The following is a 22,429-nucleotide window of genomic DNA, read 5'->3' as shown; positions in this document are numbered from 1 at the left end:
TATGAGCTTGTAGATCTGCTATTTATGAAAAATCGTGAACATTTGAGCAAATCTTTGAATATATATATATATATATATATATTTTAAAACAAAAATTTTTTACTCTTTGCTTCTAGGGGGTCCCTGGAAGAACACATTTTGAGATGGGGGGGTCCGCGGCCAAATATATGTAATTTTGTGGGGTCCTTGACATGAAACAGTTTGAGAACCCCTGATTATAGCAACATACGTTTTTTTCAAAAAACTGTATGGATTTAGAAGACATTTGTAGAATCCCCAGAAGCAAAGATCTGAGATTTGCACAAATATTATTGATTTTTTTCGAAAATATCAGATCTACAAGCTTGTATATCTGCTATTTTTCAATAGCTAAAGTATAAGATAATGGTAAAAATGTAAAATGACAGATGCTTTCCCGGTCTTAATGGGTTAGAGGGGAAGAGAGAGAGAGCGTGAGAGAGAGAGAGAGAGAGAGAGACAGACATACACAGAAAGACAGAGAGCGGAGGAGTGTGATATGACAGAAATGGCAGATATGCGGTATACTGTACATGGGGCTATAATTCTACTGACTGGATTAGTCGGGCGCTTAAAACTTCGTCATGAGTGTCACCTCTCTAGTCACCTGGACTTTAACCACATTAACTCATTCAGTGCCATGTAAATACATAAATAAATAGTTGCCAATAGTGCCAGCGATTTTTCATGTCTCTTACCTTTTTAAATGGATATATCACTTTAAAAAATATATAACATTAACAATAACATTTTATCGTCTACTCAGGCTTTTGGGAGCACCCCGGACAGTTTGTTTAACTTGATTTCTGTTTGCCTTTTAGGCTTCGTAATCAAACATTGCACAGGGCAGATATGACAAATGACTTAAATATACAAAGAAATGACCGACATGTAATTGTTTTATACGGAAATAGCTGATCTACAAGCTCACAACGTGTCACTTTGTGTTGTTATAGATCAGCATTTTGGAAAATGTTTGATCATTGCGATTATCTCAAGTAATTGCGATTAGTCGATTATGTAATAATTGTGACATGCCTAGTCATCTGCAGTTTTGTTTCATTTCCTCATAAAGAAATCACTCAGTTATTTAGTCATGTAGGCTTGTTGAACAGTTTAAACAGGTTGACTTGGTGGACAGAAATAGTTGAGGAGATAAGTCTATATTAAATGATGGCACAACACAAACTGGTACAAACCACAACTTATTTTATACTTTTTGTTAATTAGTGTATTTTTTTTACTATTGTGTGTGTGTGTGTGTGTGTGTGTGTGTGTGTGTGTGTGTGTGTGTGTGTGTGTGTGTGTGTGTGTGTGTGTGTGTGTGTGTGTGTGTGTGTGTGTGTGTGTGTGTGTGTGTGTGTGTGTGCCTACGTGCGTGCGTGCCATCTGCTTTGGCGGCACTATTTTTCTACACAGTTCTAGAATGCATCATATCCTGAAGTTTTCCCCCTCCCTTTAATAGAGACATGAAACAGCAGAGCATGTATAATCTATATTTAATGACTTTGTAACATATTCAGATCCACACAACCTGTCCTTAATGGATTTGAAATTAATCTGTGATATCTATAGTAGTATGGCTCTCCTGGGTGTTGTGTATGTGTGTGTATCTCATTACACGCGCGCACACACACACACACACACACACACACACACACACACACACACACACACACACACACACACACACACGCACACACACACGCACGCACGCACGCACGCACGCACGCACGCACGCACGCACACACACACACACACACACACACACACACACACACACACACACACACACACACACACACAGTGAGTGTAGAAAGGCCTTAATTACTTGCCTTCTCTACTGAAGCACATCCTGTACGCTTCAATTAATCCAGTGCTTCATCTAAAGACTTCATTATAGCTCCATATGTAGCTGCATCTGTGTGTTTGCGTGTGTGAGTGTGTATGTGCGTGCGCGTGTGTGTGTGTGTGTGTGTGTGTGTGTGTGTGTGTGTGTGTGTGCGAGCGTGCGTTTGCGTTAGCTCCAGAATATGGGGGGCAAATCTTCTGATTCCCCCAAAAATAACTTTGTTCTTCTGAAGTTTCCCTTTGATTTAAAAAAAAGGTATTTCAAACACAGCGATTCTGTCAGGTATGTGATATTGAGTTACATTCGATAACGTCTGTGATTGCAGAAAAACTCTTTGGATGAATTAGTACTTTTTCACCGTCAGTTGATGCTTCATATGCATATGAGTAAAATCGCCAGGGTGGTTTGTTTATATCTGGAACACAGTTCTTATATCACGTGATCTAAGATTCCCCCTATGGGAATTCCAATGCAAAAAATAACGCCGATACCCAGGGGGATAGCGCCCTCTAGTGGCAGTGACGTCAGGCTTCGGTGCTCTGTGGTCTGTTATAGGTTCCCGTCACAGAGTCACATTTAATGACATTATGAATAAATGATGAAAGTATACACATGTGTTATTACACCTCCATTTGGCTTCCATATGCCACTCGACCTCCTGACCTTCTGATATTTGACGCTCCAGGGGCCGCCGAAAGGCCGGCAGGGAGATGAAGTGTGAATAATATCTCAATAACTACTTTTATACATGTTTCAATATGAACCAGTAACTCATTTGCAGCGCCTTGCCTCCCCATTCGTGGAGGGGAAAAAAAGGTTGTCCAGGTTGTGTCGGCTTGTTGTGTTGTGAGCGATATTGCTTTGACCCGCGTGTCACGGCTGAGATGACAACCTCCATACACACCTAAAAGACCACCTGTCAAAACGCACACAGCCATCTGCACATACAGTAATACGCACATAATAAACAATCACCCCCTCCCCCACTCCCCTGCAGACACACACACACACCCACCCACCCGCGCGCACACACGTGCACACACACACACACACACACACACACGCGCACACACAGTCATGATAAAACCATGTACCAAATTTGTTTTCACACTTCCTCTCCCCGTCTCCATTTGATATTCAAAGCACTGGGGGGGGGGGGGGCTCCCCCTCGCTTGTCCAATCTAGTTCCACATAGATCTCATTTCCTCCAAACCCCCTTGAAGAGACCAACCACCCACCTGAAGCGGAGCGTTGTTGTTTATATGTACAACAGCAAGAGGAGAGGAGAGAAAAGAAAAGAGGAGGCACTGGAGCAGTGGTGGAAAAAGTACTCAAAATGTTTTACTTAAGTAAAAGTATCAATACTGCAATGTAGAAGTACTCTGTTACAAGTAAAAGTCTGGAATTAAAAATTATAAATAAAAATATACTTGAAGTACCAAAAGTAAAAGTAGTAAAATGTTTGAAAATTGCAGATCTACAAGCTCACAACGCGTCGCATCGCGACGCGTTGTGAGCTTGTAGATCGGCTATTTTCAAATAGCCTAGGTGTAAAATAGGGCTAAAGTGGTTAATGTATGTTTTATAATGTAATAATCTTCAAAGTAACGAGTAACTAAAGTTTTCAAATATTTGTAGTGGAGTAAAAGTACAATATTTGCCTCTGAGATGTAGTGGAGTAGAAGTAAAAAATACTGACAATTGGAAATACTCCAGTAAAGCAAAAATACTTCAAAATTGTACTTAAGTAAAGTACTTGAGTACATGTACTTGGTTACTTTACACCACTGCACTGGAGTGAGGAGAGAGGAGACGGTGGAGAAAGAAGAGAGCAGAAGGGAGGACAGTGGGGAGAAGTGGACGAGGAGGACAGGAGAGAGGAGTGACCGCTCGGGGGAGGGGGGTTAGAGAGTGGTGTATCTTGTCGAGCTTTTATTTGTAGAAGGAGGAAGTGGAGGTGCAAATGGAAAAGCAGTCTAGTGGGACCTGGGTTGACAAGGAGTGTGTTCAGCCAGAGGTGAATGAATGTGTGTTTTGGAAAGAAAAGCAGTAATTCTGTTTATTTACTCACTCTTTATTGCATTATTGAATAATTGACGTAGTTCTCCAACAAGATTTAGATTAAAAAAATATATATATATTAACGTGAGAACGATGGCTTCTCTTATAGCATGCTAACTTTCCAGGAATATAAATCCTGCTGTTTCTATTGGCTTGGATTCCCAATCGATGATGTCACCGGTAGGCGGGTTTCTGAACTGTCCACAGTCCACCTCTTGAGACACAAGAGGTGGACGGGTTAGGTAGGCAAAAATGGTACCATATTATAATGAGCATTAAGTGAGGACCAATTATATGACGATAGGTTGAAAATGGGTGAAGTCGTCCTTTAAAGTACTGTAGCATTGGGAACCAGCGTTTCTTGAGCCATTTGGTCCATAGGTCAGGAGCCAGTATCTCCTGTTTCCATATAGCGTGAGACAGCTTGACGAACAAATACGTACATGACGCTAGTATGTCTCAGGGACTTAACCTCGATCCAACCTCTGATTGCCAAGCAGGGAGGCATCGGGTACCATTTTTATAGCCTTCTTTGGTGTGACTCAGACCCCTGACCTCCGAGTCTCAGGGCGGACACAGCCGGACACTCTAACCACGAGGCCACGGAGCTGGAAAACCTTAGTCCTAACGTTAAGCAAACCAAACCAAACCCATGCCTAAACTTTACCTACGAACAGTGCCTTAACCTCAACTCATCTCTAATTCATTTAACCCATTTAAAACCGGGAACACATCTGTGTAACCACTTTAACCATTATTTTATACTTTGGCTATTCAAAAATAGCAGATCTACAAGCTCATAGCGTGGCACCAAGTGCCGCGCTATGAGCTTGTAGATCTGCCATTTTTGAAAAATCGTGAAAATGTTGGCAAATCTTAAAACATATGTATTTTTTAAGCCAACATTTTTACATTTTTCAAACGCAGTGAACTCTGGGATGGCGTCGAGCCATAGATTATTGATCACAAAATAACCTTTTGTTTACGTTTAATTACATTTCTTGTTCTTAAGCGATAGGGAGAGCAGCCGTTCATGTTTTATTTTTTCACACTGACGAAGGAACGTGATGGGATTAATGGGGTTGTGTGACAGGATTAATGGGGTTGTGTTGAACCAGAAAAACACCTACAAAGTTAGTTTGCCCTCAAATCAGAGTTCAGCATAAATGTTTTCTTCATTGAGTGCCAGAGTTTTTTTTTAAAACAGGATACAGCCAGTGCCAGTGTTTTTAACGATTTTCTTACCTTTTAAAGTATTCACAGGATATTTTCCGTGATCACCGTCCTCACGGTGATCCCCTCATTACACAGGGGGGGGGGGTCTCGTAGAATTAAAAATAAATCCGATCGCGGTAATCCGGTCCATAATTGCAGCCAGTTGAAAATAGCATGTTTCGCCAAAAATACATAGTAAAACACACAAAAAAAAACAGTTGGATTTATATATAAATATATATATATATATATACGTATATATACGTTTTTTGGCACTCAATGTGTTAACTCATTCACTGCCAGATTTATTTCTGGCTGCGTTTGCGTTGGCTCCAGTAATGTCTCACATGAAAAATAACAATACATGTTATTAAAAAACTATTTGTGATCGTTGGACATAATCATAATTATGTCTGGTGGTATGTGGTCAGTTATTACATAATGACACACAACGGGCAGTGACTGACTGTGTGATCTCTCACTCTGCAGATATCTTAACCCATTAAGACCGGGAACGCATTTGTGTCATTTTAAGATTTCTTTGGCTATTCCAAAATAGCAGATCTACAAGCTCATAGCGTGGCACTGAGTGCCGCGCTATGAGCTTGTAGATCTGCTATTTTTTTTTTTACTCTTGACAATTTGTGCAAATCTTTGAATGTGTATATATTTTTTTAACATTTTTAACTCCCAATCTTTGCTTCTGGGGGTCCCTGGAACAAAATATTTTTAGATGGGAGACCCCCATCTCAAAATATTTAGTTCCAGGCACCACCCAGAAGCAAAGATTTGAGTTAAAATGTTATTACAGTTAATATATTCAATATTTCTAGATTTTTCAAAAAATAGCAGATCTACAAGCTCATGCCGCGCTATGAGCTTGTAGATTTGCTATTTTTTAATAGCCAAATAAATCTCAAAATGACACGGATGCGTTCCCGGATTGACGGGGTTAATGTTCCTCTCCAGGTTCACTGCTCTTCATTTATCGCTTTGAGTTCAAGGGTACCGTCCGCTCTCGGTATACGTGGATCAATACTCGACTAACCCGTCTAACCTTGCCGTTATGATTTATCATATACCTAAATGGAAGCTGAGATGGAATTGAACTTCCCCGGGAGAGAAGTCAATAATTATTAGGGGATTATAGCACATAGGGAATGTCTTAGAAACAGCTTTGCGCGTACTTGTACGTCCGCGATTGATCTAGCGAGTCTCCTCCTTACCCCTCTCTCATAACTAAGTACATTTACTCAAGTATTGTACTTAATAAAAATGTTGGGGTATTTTTTTCTTTACTGGAGTATTTCTAATTCTCTGTACTTTTACTTCTACTCCACTACATCTCAGAGGCAAATATTGTGCTTTTACTCCACTACAATTATTTGAAAACTTTAGCCACTATCGTTACTTTTCAGATATACATTACTATATCATAAAACACACATTAAGCGCTTCAGCCCTATTTTATACACAGGCTATTTGAAAATAGCCGATCTACAAGCTCAGAACGCGTCACATCGCGACGCGTTGTGAGCTTGTAGATAGGCTATTTTCAAACATTAGTACTTTTACTTTTGTTACTTTAAATATATGTTGATGCCAATACTTTTGTACTTTTACTCAAGTAACATTTTGAACACAGGCCTTTTACTTGTAACAGAGAATTTTTTTATTGTGGTATTGCTACTTTTACTCAAGTAAAATATCTGAGTACTTCTGTGTGTGTCGAAATGACGAAATGAGAAAAATATAGAAGAAAATATAAATTCTTGGGTTAACAAGAATTTCCTGACGGCAATAATTCGTTTTTTCCCCTATCATAACCTCAGCAATCCATCTCCTAGGGGTGTAGCGCATTGAAAGCACATTGAACATGGGGATAGAAACCCTCACTCTTCGCCCCAACACCAACGATAAGCGACTCGTCTTCTTTTTGTCTTCTTTTTTTGTTTTTTATCCCACGATTTTGTACCCATTGTTTCACCCAGTGCCAATTGTCTAAGTGACAATACATATGACCGTGTTTTAGAGGCCACCGGTCTGATATCGGCTGATATCGAACCCAACGACAGGATGTTTCATGCGGTACTGATCAGCTTTCGTGGGAAAAGAACAATGCAAAAACATTACAGCTTGAGAAGAAAGACAAGTTCTCTTTTATTATAACTTCTTAAGCTCTTAATCCCTTAACCCATTAATACCGGGAACGCATCCGTGTCATTTTAAGATTTATTTGGGGCTATTCAAAAATAGCAGATCTACAAGCTCATAGCGTGGCACCGAGTGTGCCGTGCTACGAGCTTGTAGATCTGCAATCTTTTAGAAAAATTGTGAAAATGTGTGCAAATCTTTGAACATAATTATATTGTTTTAAAGTGAACATTTTGTCAAATATTTTGTTCCAAAGATTTGAGTTACAAATGTTCGTTTTTTTTTTAACAGATGCGTTCCCGGTCTTAGTGGATTAAGCCTTTGAAATCAAATTTAAAGTCTAAATTAAAGTGTACATGCTGTGATGCAAACACGCCCCCCCCCCAATCCCCCGCAAAAACTCTCCCCAACACTTGTTTGTTTATATTCTTATTTGCCTACACTTGCTCAATGCCGTTGCAGCACAGGTTGATGAATTAAATAGGAGGTTCACTTTGTATCCACTAATAATTCACCACGCTGGAGCAGCTCCTCTGAGGGAAGCCCCAATCATGTCAACCAACCTGACGAACCACCGCAGCATCTCCCTGTAGATCACCAAGCAAACGCCTGTAGCGGTGTTGCCATGTCTGCTTATTATAAGCGACTTTGGGCTTGTTTTTTCCCCCGACACCTTCTGGGCCATTAATGAGAACTGCAGTGCTGTAAAAGCATTGCTTATGAAAGTGGGGTCCTTGGGGGTGGGTTTCAGGGGGTCCCCAGCAAAATGTGTTAATATAGCGTCACAATATTGTTTTTACCTTTTATACTTTGGCTATACAAAAATAGCAGATCTACAAGCTCATATGAGCTTGTAGATCTGCTATTTTTGAAAAATCGTGAACATTTGTGCAAACCTTTTGACTAGATATATTTTTAAGCGAGCATTTGTAACTCAAATCTTTGCTTCTGGGGGGTCCCTGGAACAACATATTTTGAGATGGGGGTCCGCGGCCAAATACATATCATTATGGGGGTCCTTGACATGAAAAAGTTTGAGCGCCACTGCTGTAAAGCACTTATTACCTTATTGGCTTCATATCCAGCGGAGCTTCCTTGTGGCCTGGTTCTGCATGCCGGTCCCATGCAGCAAATGACTGTCATGTCAATGAGAAGAAGAAGCCATATCTGCCTGGGTTGTGACAGGTTGTCACCCTCTTGTTCTGGTGTCACCCTGCGCTGGCACACACACGTAACCGCGTCTGGAGATAAAACACAAGGTGCCTCTGTTTGCCTGACAGGCTATTACTATTGTGTGTGCGTGTGCGTGTGCGTGCGCGTGCTGTATTTATCTTCTCAGCAAGGGAACATTTATGCATATTGTTATGAATACACACACACACACACACACACACACACACACACACACACACACACACACACACACACACACACACACACACACAGTGCTGGAATACTCACATATTTTACTTAAATAAAAGTTGCAATACCACAATATGAAAATGCCCTGTTACAAGTAAAAGGCCTGTTTTCAAAATGTTACAATACTAAAAGTACAAAACATCAAAATACTTAAAGTATCAAAAGTAAAAAGTACAACAATGTTTGAAAATAGCAGATCTACAAGCTCAGTTTTCTAAATAATTGTAGTGGAGTAAAAGTACAATACTTGCGATGAGATATAGTGGAGTAGAAGTAAAAGAACAGAAAATTGAAAATACTCCAGTAAAGTAAAAATACCTCAAAATTGTACGTAAGTACAGTATTTGAGTAAATATACGTAGTTACTTTACACCACTACACACACACACGCACGCACACACACACACGCACACGCACACACAGATAAAGTCATAGTGGTGGGTGCAGTATCTCATCAGCCGAAGGCCAGGTGATTGAATTAGCGTCAGCGTTGAGATGAGATGAGATGGAAGGCAGGCTGGGGGGAGAGATGTTGAGGGAAATGCACTGTGACTCGTAACAGTAATAACAGCAGGTATTTATGATGCCGCTGCAGACAAAGCCCCCCCGGTGATGCATGTCAGCTCTTCTCAAACGTCTTTATTATGTCAAGGATCCATAGTAAAAGTGGAGTTTAAAAAAATATATAGTCCTTTGGCAGACCCACTGTACTTCAAGGGTCAGGTGCGTAGGAGGAGTAGGCAGTCAGCTTACATGAGAAAAGCAAAGGAGTCCCGGTGTACTGTCTTCACTTTCCTCAAATCTTTGAATATATATATTTTTTAAAGCGAACATTTGTAAAATATTTTTGTTCCAGGGACCCCCAGAAGCAAAAGATTTGAGTTACAAATGCTCGCTTTAACAAATATATTTATTTATTCAAAGATTTGCACAAATGTTCAAGATAATATTTTTCCAATAGCCAAATCAATCTAAAATGGATGCAATCCCAGGTTGTATGGGTTGATGCAGGTACAGTACGTTAAGTCCAGTGGGCCACAGCGGTTCACAGGTTGAGAACCACTGATCGAGGCTGCAGTCACACCCTTGGTGTTGAAACGAAGCAGGACCTGCTGTGGTCAAACAGGTACATGAGAGGAGAATAGACTGTGGCTGCAGTGATTGACTAGAGAGAGAGAGAGAGAGAGAGAGAGAGAGATTGTGTGTTTCCAACCCCTGGCAAATTTTAATCAGTGTGTCTTTGTCATGATGGGTGTCTGATGCTGCTGTCAGCCCTCTTTGTTTACCTTTAATCTACCACCTGCTGATTGCAGGGGAGGGCACAGACAGAGAGAGAGGCAAATGGAGGGGGACGGAGAGACAAATAGAGGGAGACAAAGAGAGTGAGAGAGAGAGAGAGAGAGAGAGAGCGGCACATTGGCACGGATGCACAAGCAGACAAAGAGAGACGTGGTCATGTCATCTGACGCCTAATTTAATTTCTATCCCGCGATTTTGTAACCCTTATTTTTCACCCGATGTATTGGCGGGACTCAATTAATAACCACCTCAATACCTCGGCGTATTGTCACAGTCCTGCCCACCGACAGATGTGCATTCATTATAACGCAGACCACCGGGGGGACATGGGGCAGTGACACTTTTAATAATTCATCCGACTCAATTTACACCTGCAAGAAGTTATTTATTTATATTGTAATTTATTTATTAGGGTTATTCTGGGCCCTGGACAAGGGGGGGAGAGGGATGGATCGGGTGTCCCCGACTCGGCTGGTGCCCACGGTCGGTCGTTCGTTCGGCGCCCGCCCGTGCGGATCATCGCATCCCGTCAAATTAATTTTAACCCATTAAGACCGGGAACGCATCTGTGTCGTGTTAAGATTTATCTGGCTATTAAGAAAATAGCAGATATACAAGCTCATAGCGCGGCACCGAGTGCCACACTATGAGCTTGTAGATCTGATATTTCTTTTTAAATTTGTGCAAATTTGTTCAAATCTTTGAATATATATTTTTTCAAGCGAACATTTTTAACTCAAATCTTTGCTTCTGGGGGATTCTACAAATGTCATCTAAATCCTAACAGTTTTCTGAAAAAACTCATGTTGCCATAATATCAGTGCATGGTTCTCAAACTTTTTTCATGTCAAGGACCCCCAAAATGATACGTATTTGGCCGCGGACCCTCGTCTCAAAACATGTTGTTCCAGGGACCCCTAGAAGCACAGATCGGAGTTAAAAATGTTCGCTTTCAAACATATATATTCAAAGATTTGCAAAAATGTTCACGATATCTCAAAGATGGCAGATATACAAGCTTGTGCCGCGCTACGAGCTTGTATATCTGCTATTTTTGAATAGCCCAAATTCATCTTAAGAATTACACAGATTCTTTCCCGCTTTAAATGGGTTAATAATGGAAGGATCTCATTAGGAGCCAATCAGATATGGAGACGGTCGGGAGCAGAATGGGGGCTTTGCACTGTTTTGGACTGACTGGAGACTCTCATGCATTATTGAACCCAACCTACCGGTGGTCCTGATCTTATTAGTGCAGCAGGTTGCTGCCATGATATGTACCCTCTGCCAGCTGCCGCTCTCGCTCTGTACCAACAGCTGACAGGCACACATGCATGTGTGTGTGTGTGCATGCATGGATCTATAGTATGCATGCATGTGTAGTTGTCAGTGGTGGGAAAAAAACGTACTTGCATGTTTCAATACTGCGAAATACTCTGTTGAGTGAAAGTCCGGAATAAAAAATATACTTGAGTTTAAGTACAAAAGTATTGGTATGTTTATATACTTAAAGTACAAAAGTATTGGTATCAAAATATACTTAAAGTACAAAAGTAAAAGTACTCATTGTGCATAATGTCCCATTTCACAAGTTCAAAATGTATAAAACATCTTTTGAAAATAGCCGATCTGCAAGCAAAAATTGTCTTTATCATAACACACCGATCACTATTACGTATAAAATATTGATCCTCACTGTGTTTACATGCGTGTGTGTGTGTGTGTGTGTGTGTGTGTGTGTGTGTGTGTGTGTGTGTGTGTGTGGGTGTGGGTGGGTGTGGGTGGGTGGGTGGGTGGGTGATGATGTTGATTACAAGACTGTCACACCAATCTTCCGTCCCGCCCGCCTGCCAGTTCCAATCACAACCTTAAGAGAGCAATCAGAGGTGTCTTTGATCTGCCTGTGTCCACCTATGTGATCACACACACACACACAGTGTAAATTGAGGATTATAGATCGATGTTTGGAAAAACAAAAAATATCCTGTCCTTTCAAATTAATGCATGTTGTTTGTACAGTATATGCACGCACGCACGCATGCACGCACACGCACACGCACACGCACACGCACACGCACACACACACACCATAGGATTATGAGTGTTGGGTGCAGCATGATCTGTTGGCAGCCATTCCATCTTCTACCTGTTTCAACCTTTATGCTTTTTATCGTAAATTAATAAATGCCCTTCTTCATCATACAAGAGTGTCGCACAAAAGTACTGTACCTTGTGAAAATAGCATTTTTTTCACTTTTACATATTTTTTTGTTATAATAACAAAAAGGAACGTTTTGGACATACTCTACAGTGAGAGACTTGCAAGTCAAAACACAAACGCATACACACACACGCACGTGCAACAACACACTCGTACACTTGCAAATTAGGGATTATGACTGATCCTGCTTGGGGTCTGTGTGCATTTCCGCTACACTCCTGTGCACACACACACACACACACACACACACACACACTCACGCACGCACGCACGCACGCACGCACTTACGCACGCACGCACGCACGCACGCACACGCACACACACGCCCCTTCTCTCACACTCTTCGACATTGAACAAACAGATTTCTGACTAAAAGCAGTCCGTCGTAACAGTCTCTCTCTCTCTCTCTCACATGCACACACACACACACACACACACACACACACACCTAAGTACGCACACACACACACCACCAGCCCACATGTAATCAAGTCAGGCAGTGACTTAGTGAAATTGCATTATCTCCACTTTCCTGAGTTTGATGAGAAATGGGTTTGATCCTGTGTGATGTATCCTGTCTCTGTCTGAGAGAGAGAGAGAGAGAGAGGTGACGCCTTCTTTAACACACTTCTAACGTCTCCTGGGACTAGTGCACTGTGTGTGTGTGTGTGTGTGTGTGTGTGTGTGTGTGTGTGTGTGTGTGTGTGTGTGTGTGTGTGTGTGTATGTGTATGTGTGTGTGTGTGTGTGTGTATTATATACTTGTGAGGACCAAATGTTTCCAACAAGTATAGTAGAATATGACAAATAGACGTTGTGAGGACTATTTACTGGTCCGAAAAAGAAAAACAAATTTGGTTGAAAAATTATGTGTAGATACATTTACAATTAGACAAAGATTCCTGTTGCGTGCCAGTGTCATACACAGACAAATTGCCAATCTTCAAGCTCATGAGCTTATAGATCTGCTATGTTTTCGGCTTTAGGCTTACGGTTAAAACATTTATTAAAAATGGCATTCTTAAAATCGCTGTCCTAAAATGTTGATGCCCTCACAAGTATAGTAATACAAACCTGTCTGTGTGTATGTGTGTGTGTTGGCCCCCTTACAGGGGGGTGGGGGACGTGGTGGTCCCGTCATGGGTGTGCAGGCAGACAGATGGAGGTGTTTGAGGTGTGGGGCTGCTGGGTGAAGGTTTTTCAGGAGGATTTGGACACGTTACAAATCGTGTCTGTCCGTCGGGTGGAAAGAAACCTCGTATTTCCCCAAAAACGTCACTTTCACTTAAAATAAAATACAATAAATAAGCGTTGCCACGCTGTTCTTGCTACTTTTGTGTGACACTGTTGTATGACGAAGTAGAATAGGGCGTTAATTTACGAAAAACAAAAGTTGAATTATTATGGACAAGGTTTCTGACCGACAGCAACGAAATGTTTCACGATATTATGTCCCTCCTGTCTGCTCCACACTAGACTGCCCCAACGCTCCTGATTTCGTGTGTAGAGGGGCGGGTGTATAGAGCCGGCGAGAGATTGCGCCTGATCCCATTGGTTCACCGATCTGTCCGTCAACCCCCGCCCCGTTAACACAACATTACGAGCGACGCCCACTGCACTCTGGTTGGTTGGGAAGTGAAACACTTCCTCATACCGAGTACACCGACGCGCTGGGCCAGGCTTTTATTTTTTAGCAAAACTAAACAATAAAAGCCTGGAGATCGAGGCTAGCTCCACACAGCTGCTATCATGCTGCTGATCCTAGGTCAGCCCAACGCACAGGGGGACACCCATACACACACACACACACACACAAAGACACACTTGCGCATATCGTCACTGCTGGGCAGCAACCTCATTTTTGTAATTTTTTGTCTTGCAAAAGTGCAAAAATTGCTGTTTTACTCGTAGATCGTAATTCTTTGCTAGTTTAGAAAAACAGTGAAAGTGGTTTAGTGTGTGTGTGTGTTTTATACATATTTAATACATATTTAACCAATACAAAGTAGTTCTTTTTAAATTTAGAGTATCAAATAATGTTGTAAATATAATGTTTTGCCCCCTTTTTCAGATTTATTCGTTAAGCCAATTAATTCCTCCCTAGTCCCCATACACTTTTGTGTTTTCACTGATATGGTACCTCACTGGCCCACCTGCCAGTGAGGAGCCCCCACCGGGAGGACGCAACGCCCCCCTCTCTCTGTCTCTCTCTGTCTCTCTCTCTCTCTCTCTCTCTCTCTCTCTCTCTCTCTCTCTCTCTCTCTCTCTCTGACATCATTTCCTGAATGTTTGATGCGGTGTATCCTTAGCTCCAGGACTGTCAGGAGTCGGTGCGTTGTGGGGGTCCTCCTCTGACCCACTGTCACTCTGGATGAAGTGTGTGAATATTAATGAGCTGGCGTTGAATATTCATGAGCGGCTCCGTGCCCCGTCGGACCTGGAGGATCAATGGGGTTCCTTGGCTTCAGCCTTTGTCTGACACTGATGCAGATGTTTAGAGCATGAAATTAAATTGGTCACTGTCATCGCGGATACATGCAGAAGATAATTTGGTGTGTGTGTGTGTGTGTGTGTGTGTGTGTGTGTGTGTGTGTGTGTGTGTGTGTGTGTGTGTGTGTGTGTGTGTGTGTGTGTGTGTGTGTGTGTGTGTGTGTGTGTGTGTGTGTGTGTGTGTGTGTGTGTGTGTGTGTGCGTATGCTTGTCCGCACGTGTCTGTGAATGAGAGACAAATGTGTTTGTGAAGGAGAGAGATATCGTGTATGTTAGTGTGCGTGCGTACATGTGTGTCGGTACTGGTTGGTTGCAGTGTTTTTTTGGGAGGGACGGGGGGGAAGCGACCATAGGGGTCTGATTATCAGAAGGTTGTTGGTTCAATACCTCATGTAGACACAAAGGAAGGAGGGAAGGAAAGAAAGGAATGGAATGTTGGAAGAAGTTCAGTTGAGGCTTAGCATCAGCGAGAGTGTTTTGTGTAGTTTAGTTTTGTTCAGGAATCTGTAATCGAGTCTTAATTAAATTGGCATGAAGGGATGGAGAGATGGCGTCAGGGTTGAATTCAAACCTCAATCTCCATTCCCACTCAGCGACAACAACGGTGCTGTTCTGCAGATGCATCGGATCAGAATACAGTACATGTGCCATCGTCTGCCATGTGTTTTGATGGAACCAAAGCCCTTCTCCTCCACTGTCTGCTCTTTGATTCTGGTGGCTGTTTATATGCGATATCTGAGGCCCTGCCTGGAACGTGTGGCAAAAACTCGCTCACACAAGCACAAATTCAAGATGCGGAGCTGTGGTTCAAAAACACGAATGCACGTTGTTGCAGCATCATACGCGGGCCAGCGCATAAAGGCTATCAGCATGCTTTACACACACATTCTCCCTCACTTCTTTACAGGAGAGACGGCTTGGTCTACAGTATGTGCTGATTTTGCCAAAAAAAAAGAAGAAGAAGAAAAAAAACTACTTTACCTTCCACTTTATATCCTGGCAACGGCACCTACCAGGGCAGTAGCCTCGGTCCCAGCCTCACTTATCTGCGAAAAGAAGAGCCTGGTCACGACCTAAAGCAGCGAGTGTCTAGGAAGTCCTGAGTGGACAGGATTTCCGTTTCCCCCGGAAACTATATTTTTGACCAATCACAACACTCGTTTCTTTCACGGAGAATGTTAACAGATTTGTAAAGCATCAACGTCATTTCCTTGGGCGGTACTTCCGCCAAATTCAACCATTTCCGGTAGACAACCAACATCCCAGGTCTTGCCCAGCGTGCCAGGGCAGAGGCAACAGGAAGGCAGGAGAGGAATCAAAACAGTCTTTTAACCCATTGAGAACGGGAACGCATCTGTGTAATTTTTACATTGATTTGGCTATTCAAATAATTGCATTTGCTATTTCTTTTTTTTATCGTGAACATTTGTGCAAATCTTTGAATGTATATATTATTTATTTCAAGGACCCCCAAAATTATACGTATTTGGCCGTCAACCCCCATCTCAAAATATGTTGTTCCAGGGACCCCCCAGAAGCAAAGATTTGAGTTAAAAGTGTTCGCTTGAAAAAATATATATATTCAAAGATTTTCAAAAATGTTCAAGAAAAATAGCAGATCTACAAGCTCGTAGCCGCGCTATGAGCTTGTAGATCTGCTATTTTTGAATAGCCAAATAAATCTAAAAATGACACAAGATGCGTTCCCGGTCTTAATTGGTTAATCCCATCTCCACGTTTGGGTCCACATATCCCTCAACTTTTTTTGTACTTTATTTTTATTTGAAGATTTTCCTCAGGGTTACAGGGTTTCAATTATATAACATTATCAAGCATTATATTCCAGTCCATTCATAAATGTCCATCATTGTTAGTGGTAAATGGTCAAAATAAATGGTGTCATCTCATTGGGTTCTATATTCAGTCCATTTCTCCCATTTTTCAAGGAATAGAGTCTCTTGCAATCTCAAGTTGTGAGTTAGTTTCTCCATTACTAATATATCTCCTCCAAGATATTCAGCCACTGCTCATGAATTTGAGGACCTGCTTTGTACCATAGCCTTAATTACTTTTTTACTAGCTGCCAATAATACTTTAACTAGGTACATACTGTATCTTCTCTTTGTGTATTTTCCTTTGTCAAGTTTCCCTTTGAACTCTTTAACTGCCAGAGTAATAGTGTAATAGTGTGAGTGTCACGACTTTGCCAGCGAAAACGACCTTTGAAAAATCATCGAATATTTTCCGTGATCGCTGCCCTCACGTCGATCGCCTCATTACACGCACAGGGGTCTCTTAGAATAGGAAAAAATAAAAATCTGGTCACGGTTATCCGTTGCATCGTTGTGGCCAGTTGAGTGTGGCTTGTTTTTGCCATAAAGCAACAGGAGCGGTGATAAAGTCATTTTCCCGTATAAACAGGAAGTAAACAAGCGGTTTTAAAAACAAATGATGTCATTTCCGGGTCTGTCGTCACCTACTGTAGCAGTGAAAGCGTCATTCATAGGGTAGCGAACAGCGCCATATGGTGGAAAAACACAAAACCTCATCAGACTCAGTTAGTGGCAGGCTGCGCCTTAAAAGAATCTGACGAATTCTCTCGTCAGTGGCAGGCAAAGAATTAAGCATGTTTTAATGCTCCTTCTAACTGTTGACGCAGTGTTTTAAAATTGGGTTTCGTTTTTTGATTGATTATTTAGATGTGTTTCTTTTAGACTCTTAACACATTCCCTGCCAGAGGGTTTTTTTAATTTTACTTCCCCCAGTGCCAGTGTTTAAATTTTGAATTTTTAGGAGCCGAGATACAGGATTTTAAAGTAATAAGTTAACCAAGGAGTGAATGGAGCTAGAAATCTTTGGATCGTGATATCTCTGGTTCTGTGTGGATAAATTGGAAAAAAAAAAAGACCAAAAAAAAAAAAAAAAAAAAAACTTTTTTTTTTTTTTTTTTGAAAAACGGTTATACTCGTGGATGGATTTTTTTGGCAGTAAACGGGTGTATTTTTCATCAACGGTTATACTCGTGATTGGCAGGCAAAGTGTTAAGATGCCTTTGTTGTTGGATGAATTGCTTTTTCTCTCTATTGTAATGCCCATGTGTGTATATGTCAGGGTGCCCTGCCATGTGGGTATCAATAACCCTATAAACCTAAAACTATTCTGTCCACAGTCCAGCGCATGTCACCTCCAATTGTTTTTTTTTAACCCATTAAGACCAGGATCTGTGTGTCCTTATTAGATTTCTTTGGCTATTGCCGCGCTATGAGCTTGTAGATCTGCTATCTGCTATCTTTGAACAATCGTGAAAATGTGTGCAAATCTTTGAATATCATTTTTTTGTAACTCAAATCTTTAACTTTTGTAACTTTTGTAACTCAAATCTTTGCTTCTGGGGATTCTACAAATGTCTTCTAAATCATCAACAGTTAAAAAAAAAACGTATGTTGCTACAGTATAATATCAGTGGTTCTCAAACTTTTTCATGTCAAGGACCACCCAAAATGATATATATTTGCCGCGGAGCCCCCTCTCGAAATATTTTGTACCAGGGACCCCCAGAAGCAAAGATTTTAGTTACAAATGTTCGCTTTGAAAATATATATATTCAAAGCTTTGCACACATTTTCACGATTTTTCTAATGACACAGAGATGCGTTCCCGGATCGAATGGGTTAAGGAACAAGTCCCATTGAAAAAGGAGTCCTGTAGTCCTGTACAGGGAACAATGAAGCTGATCTGCATTTGAATGCACGCGTTATCATCAGCCCGGGCTCTGCAGAGCCTCTTGGAAACATGGAAATGAGATTGATGGAAAGCTGTGAGCTATAAGCCGTGAGCTTTGTTGTGCCATGATGTGAAACCTGGGACATTTGATTTAGAAAAAACACACACACACACCGCACAGGCATCATGGTCCGCTAATGGAAGTCTATTGTGATGCTGACATCATCTCATGTCCCAGTCAGTCCCTGTGAGTCACTATGTGACTGTGGTGGGTTTGCAACGCGAGGCCGAGGAGGTCAAAGTTACTGTATATATTGTTCACAGACGTGCCTCTCCCAATTAACCCATTAAGACCTGAGGCCGATTCTACAAAATGTCTTCTAAATCCCAACAGTTTTCTGAAAAAAACGTATGTTTCTATATCAGTGGTGCTCAAACTTTTTCATGTCAAGGACCCCCAAAATTATATGTATTTGGCCATCTCAAAATATTTTAGGGGCCCCCCAGAAGCAAAGAATAGAGTTAAAAATGTTCGCTTTAAACAATATATTCAAAGATTTGCACACATTTTCATGATTTTTCAAAAATAGCTGATCTACAACCTCGTAGCGCGGCACTCGGTGCCACACTACGAGCTTGTATATCTGCTCTTTTTGAATAGCCAAAGTGTAAAATGATGCTTTTTAGCTCAAATCAAAAAGTGACACAGATGCGTTCCAGGTCTTAATGGGTCAAAGGAGTAGTTCACCAAATAAATGACTATTTCTAACGTTTACCTACTACGCTGTGATCATGCAGAGTTTTAGTTTTTAAAACAGTCCCTAACGGTGAATCCTGAATCCAAAAATGAAGAAAAAAAAACGTGATGAATGGAATTAATCCGAGACGCCGCGCAACAACGGCGAAACAATGGCAAAATCCATCCATGAAGTCCAAAAACGCCACTCATAATGCAGTCCGGTGTCTGTGCAGTCCGGTGTCACGTTTTATATTTTCTTCTATGGTTATAGAACGTGAAAAATAAACGTTGAAACCGGCTAATGCACGAAAGACGTGCGCGCCTGGGCGCTCACGTGCATGTGAATAAGCTCCGGTTGAACCCCACGGGCACGCCCATGTGCGTTCTTCGCTCGTGCATGAACCGGTTTAGCTTCCGGGTGTTACATTTTTTCTTCTGTGATATTTCTGGAATGTTTCTCAGCGGACTTGAAACAGAAAGAAAATAATGTACAATGATAATATGAGCAGTGTTTTGGACTTTTGCTGTTATTTCGTCTCAGATTAATTCCGTTCCAGTTCTGCGAGACCCTTACCATTGCCTGGCGGTTGAGGTCAGTTTGCTAGTAGGGGATTGTAGCTTTAAAATGAGCGTACATGGTTCAGTTGCTGGTGGAGTCAAAGGCCATGTCCGGATGAAGAAGTTTGTCCGCCGGATGTAAAACAAAAAAAACGATGCTGGAACAACCGGCTAGCGCTACTACCAGACCCAACGCGATTTCCATCCTGCTTTGTCCTCACGTCAGCCTCTTGTCCTCCTGACAGAAGCCCAACCCTCCCCTCTTCTTCCTTTGTGTCGAGGGACAATATCTTCCACGCCAAATCCGTGTTGCGGTTCTGTAATTCGGTTCTAATGAATAACATTGTCTGATCTTCCGCCGCATGGGGAGAATAACGCTTTCTGCCTTGAATCCCCACAATTCATATTCATCTGAGTTACACACGCATGCGTGCACTAATATGAACTTATGTACATGCGGGGCGTGTGTGGCAGCTGTGGAGATCACACCATCGCACACTCCCCCACATGTGTCACACCACACGCACATGGACATCACACGCACACATGCGTGCACGCACGCACACACATACGCAGTGGTGGAAAGTAACCAAGTACATTTACTTTACTTAAGTACAATTTTGAGGTACTTTTACTTTACTGGAGCATTTCCAATTTCCTATACTTCTTTCTACTCCACTACATCTCAGAGACAAATATTGCACTTTTACTCCACTACAATTATTTGAACACTTTAGTTACTATTTTGATTATTATTACAAAACAAAACATAACATTGATTATTATTACAAAACATGCATTAACCACTTCAGGCCTTTTTAAACTTTGGCTATTTTAAAATAACAGATCTACAAGCACACAACACGTCGCGATGCGACGTGTTGTGTGCTTGTAGTTCTGCTATTTTCAAAATATATTTTTTAATAAATGTTGAAACGGGACATTCTGCATAATGAATACTTTTGGTACTTTTTGTATTAATTGTACTTTTACTCAAGTAAATTGTTGCAGTATTGATACTCTAACTTACTGTAAGTACTTTTTCCACCACTGCACACATGCACGCACACACACACACACACACACACACACACACACACACAGGCGCGCAGGCACCCACACACACACACGCTTATACCCAGCCTCCTGTTGTTTGGCTGACGGTTGGCTGCATTGACAGAGGGCCGCAATTTCTTCTCCATCAATTATATTGATTACTGCTGGATGAGTGGAGGTAATGAGCAATGGTTCTCTCTCTTTCTGTCCCTGTCTCTCTGTCTCCCGCCCTCCCTCCATCCTTCCCTCCTTCTCTCACCCCACTCCACCCCTCGGTCTGTCTCCCGTCACCTCCACCCAGCCTCACCTCACCCTCTCTCTCCCACCCGACCTCGCCCGCCCCCACCCACCCGCAATGATTTTCTGATTAACCCTGTTAGCTAGTAGGGTTCACCCACGCAGTAGTGCAGGGGCATGCTGCTCTAGGGTTCACCCACGCAGTATTGCAGGGGCATGCTGCTGTAGGGTTCACCAACGCAGAAGTGCAGGGGCATGCTGTAGTGATTTGGTTTGATTTATTAGGAAGTAATAACCATACAGATTAAACAAAATCGCATTGGCCAAAGCATTTCGTGGATAAAACACAATAACGTTTTAGACTCATTTGTGGTCCACCACAGGAAAACTTGACAATTACACTAAGGTACGAAAAATAACACATTTTCATAACAAAAGACATCACATATAAAAAATAAAAGAAATACCCCACGAAGTAGTGCGGGGGCACGCTCTGGGGTGCACCCACGCAGTAGATGCACCCCTGATTTCACTGGGGATGTTCAAAAGGACGGTTAACGATTTGCTTATTAATAGCTGCTGCTCTGATGTCTGATTGATTTAGTCTAGGTGTATTGTATTTACTTGAAGTGCACAATGTGAAGTTTGCATACAGGTTGTTTTGAATCTGTTATGATTTTAATTGGTAGGGTTCTTGGAATGCTTACTGTAGTCAGTCTGTTTGTTGCGTTTTGTCCTGTGCTGTCCATGGAATTTGTGAAATATCCTTCATCTTGGCCACAGTGGCTTTCCCAGGATTTACATTTAGGGCAGGCGAGATTTTTAGCCCCCCCCCCCTCTATTACCCTTAAAAAAGAAATTTAAACTCGGCGATCGAAAACCGTCGAAAGTGGCCGTTTTCAAGATGTTTTGGCCATTATCTCTGGAACATAAGGTCCAATCTGCTCAGTTCAAAGCTTGTTGGGTGCATTACTTTGAGGACAATAAGCACGCTATGACACATTTTCAGGATATTTGGGCTTTTTAGGGGAGGCGAGATCTTAGTTGGGCAGGCGACCGCCTGCCCTGCCTCTACAGTGGGTACGCGACTGCTTGGCCAGTGCATAGACTATGTCTCAATGTGTTTGTATTGGTGAAATAAAGGTTGTATATAGTAGTGGTTCTCAACCTTTTCAGACTGCGACTGAGATAGTCTGTCCTGATGAAGGTCTAACGACTGAAACGTCGAATGAAGAGCTAAATTAGTTTTTGCAAGATTCAGACGGTGCGCGGGTCCTATTCTTTGGTTTAACCATCAGAGATCTCCTCCTAAAGACTGCGACCCCCCAAAATAGTGGTAAAATTGTTGCCCAAAAAAAAGCTATATAGCGTGTCTCTAGCAGATC

General features: G+C 41.8%; 1 protein-coding gene across 1 annotated transcript in view; it reads left to right on the top strand.

Moving 5' to 3' along the window:
* The window catches only part of exoc4 (exocyst complex component 4), a 208,744-nt gene that overhangs the window by 78,239 nt on the left and 108,076 nt on the right, over nucleotides 1-22,429 (top strand). The gene's annotated exons all lie outside the window — the stretch shown is intronic.

The sequence above is a fragment of the Gymnoscopelus braueri genome (genome assembly GCF_963280865.1).
Source record: "Gymnoscopelus braueri genome assembly, chromosome: 23".
Taxonomy (NCBI): Eukaryota; Metazoa; Chordata; class Actinopteri; order Myctophiformes; family Myctophidae; genus Gymnoscopelus; species Gymnoscopelus braueri.
Note: the sequence above shows the minus strand (reverse complement) of the source record. Positions and strands in the feature narration are given on the sequence as shown.